The following is a 2,709-nucleotide window of genomic DNA, read 5'->3' as shown; positions in this document are numbered from 1 at the left end:
GCAGGAGTAGGCAGCATTAGGTGCAGTAGCAGCAGAAGATGGAGCAGCATTAGGTGCAGTAGCAGCAGGAGATGGAGCAGCATTAGGTGCGGTAGCAGCAGGAGTAGGCAGCATGAGATGCAGCAGCATTAGGTGCAGTAGCAGCAGGAGTAGGCAGCAGAAGGAACAGCATTAGATGCAGTAGCAGCAGGAGTAGGCAGCATGAGATGGAGCAGCATTAGGTACAGTAGCAGCAGGAGTAGGCAGCATTAGGTGCAGTAGCAGCAGGAGTAGGCAGCAGGAGAAAGAGCAGCATAAGGTGCAGTAGCAGCTGGAGTAGGCAGCATGATATGGAGCAGCATTAGGTGCAGTAGCAGCAGGAGTAGGCAGCATGAGATGGAGCAGCATTAGGTGCAGTAGCAGCAGGAGTAGGCAGCAGGAGAAGGAACAGCATTAGTTGCAGAAGCAGCAGGAGTAGGCAGCATGAGATGGAGCAGCATTAGGTGCAGTAGCAGCAGAAGAAGGAGCAGCATTAGGTGCCGTAGCAGCATGAGATGGAGCAGCATTAGGTGCAGTAGCAGCAGGAGAAGGAGCAGCATTAGGTGCAGTAGCAGCAGGATTAGGCAGCATGAGATGGAGCAGTATTAGGTGCAGTAGCAGCAGGAGTAGGCAGCAGGAGAAGGAGCAGCATTAGGTGCAGTAGCAGCAGCAGTAGGCAGCAGGAGAAGGAGCAGTATTAGGTGCAGTAGCAGCAGGAGTAGGCAGCAGGAGAAGGAGCAGCATTAGGTGCAGTAGCAGCAGGAGAAGGAGCAGCATTAGGTGCAGTAGCAGCAGGATTAGGCAGCATGAGATGGAGCAGCATTAGGTGCAGTAGCAGCAGGAGTAGGCAGCAGGAGAAGGAGCAGCATTAGGTGCAGTAGCAGCAGCAGTAGGCAGCAGGAGAAGGAGCAGCATTAGGTGCAGTAGCAGCAGAAGAAGGAGCAGCATTAGGTGCCGTAGCAGCATGAGATGGAGCAGCATTAGGTGCAGTAGCAGCATGAGAAGGAGCAGCATTAGGTGCAGTAGCAGCAGGATTAGGCAGCATGAGATGGAGCAGTATTAGGTGCAGTAGCAGCAGGAGAAGGAGCAGCATTAGGTGCAGTAGCAGCAGCAGTAGGCAGCAGGAGAAGGAGCAGTATTAGGTGCAGTAGCAGCAGGAGTAGGCAGCAGGAGAAGGAGCAGCATTAGGTGCAGTAGCAGCAGGAGAAGGAGCAGCATTAGGTGCAGTAGCAGAAGGAGCAGGCAGCATGAGATGGAGCAGCATTAGGTGCAGTGGCAGCAGGAGTAGGCAGCATGAGATGGAGCAGCATTAGGTGCAGCAGCAGGAGGAGCAGCATTAGGTGCAGTAGCAGCAGGAGTAGGCAGCATGAGATGGAGCAGCATTAGGTGCAGTAGCAGCAGGAGTAGGCAGCATGAGATGGAGCAGCATTAGGTGCAGTAGCAGCAGGAGAAGGAGCAGCATTAGGTGCAGTAGCAGCATGAGATGGAGCAGCATTAGGTGCAGTAGCAGCAGGAGAAGTAGCAGCATTAGGTGCAGTAGCAGCAGGATTAGGCAGCATGAAATGGAGCAGCATTAGGTGCAGTAGCAGCAGGAGAAGGAGCAGCATTAGGTGCAGTAGCAGCAGGAGCAGGCAGCAGGAGAAGGAGCAGCATTAGGTGCAGTAGCAGGAGGAGTAGGCAGCAGGAGAAGGAGCAGCATTAGGTGCAGTAGCAGCAGGAGTAGGCAGCAGGAGAAGGAGCAGCATTAGGTGCAGAAGCAGCAGGAGATGGAGCAGCATTTGGTGCAGTAGCAGCAGGAGTAGGCAGCATGAGATGGAGCAGCATTAGGTACAGTAGCAGCAGGAGTAGGCAGCAGGAGAAGGAGCAGCATTAGGTGCAGTAGACAGCATGAGATGGAGCAGCATTAGGTGCAGTAGCAGCAGGAGAAGGAGCAGCATTAGGTGCAGAAGCAGCAGGAGTAGGCAGCATGAGATGGAGCAGCATTAGGTGCAGTAGCAGCAGGAGAAGGAGCAGCATTAGGAGCAGCAGCACCAGGAGTAGGCAGCATGAGATGGAGCAGCATTAGGTGCAGTAGCAGCAGAAGGAGCGGCATTAGGTGCAGTAGCAGCAGGAGATGGAGCAGCATTAGGTGCAGTAGCAGCAGGAGAAGGAGCAGCGTTAGGTGCAGTAGCAGCATGAGTAGGCAGCATGAGATGGAGCAGCATTAGGTGCAGTGGCAGCAGGAGAAGGAACAGCATTAGGTGCAGTAGCAGCAGGAGTAGACAGCATGAGATGGAGCAGCATTAGGTGCAGTAGCAGCAGGAGTAGGCAGCAGAAGGAGCAGCATTAGGTGCAGTAGCAGCAGTAGTAGGCAGCATGAGATGGAGCAGCAATAGGTGCAGTAGCAGCAGGAGAAGGAGCAGCATTAGGTGCAGTAGCAGCAGGAGTAGGCAGCATGAGATGGAGCAGCATTAGGTGCAGTGGCAGCAGGAGAAGGAGCAGCATTAGGTGTAGTAGAAGCATGAGATGGAGCAGCATTAGGTGTAGCAGCAGCATGAGATGGAGCAGAATTAGGTGTAGCAGCAGCAACAGATGGAGCAGCATTAGGTGTAGCAGCAGCATGAGATGGAGCAGGATTAGGTGTAGCAGCAGGAGATGGAGCAGCAGTAGGTGTAGCAGCAGCATGAGATGGGTGTCGGGGGCAGGAGGAGG

The sequence above is a fragment of the Taudactylus pleione genome, unplaced genomic scaffold (genome assembly GCF_031769625.1).
Source record: "Taudactylus pleione unplaced genomic scaffold, aTauple2 ptg001758l, whole genome shotgun sequence".
Taxonomy (NCBI): Eukaryota; Metazoa; Chordata; class Amphibia; order Anura; family Myobatrachidae; genus Taudactylus; species Taudactylus pleione.
This window is presented reverse-complemented; position numbering follows the sequence as displayed.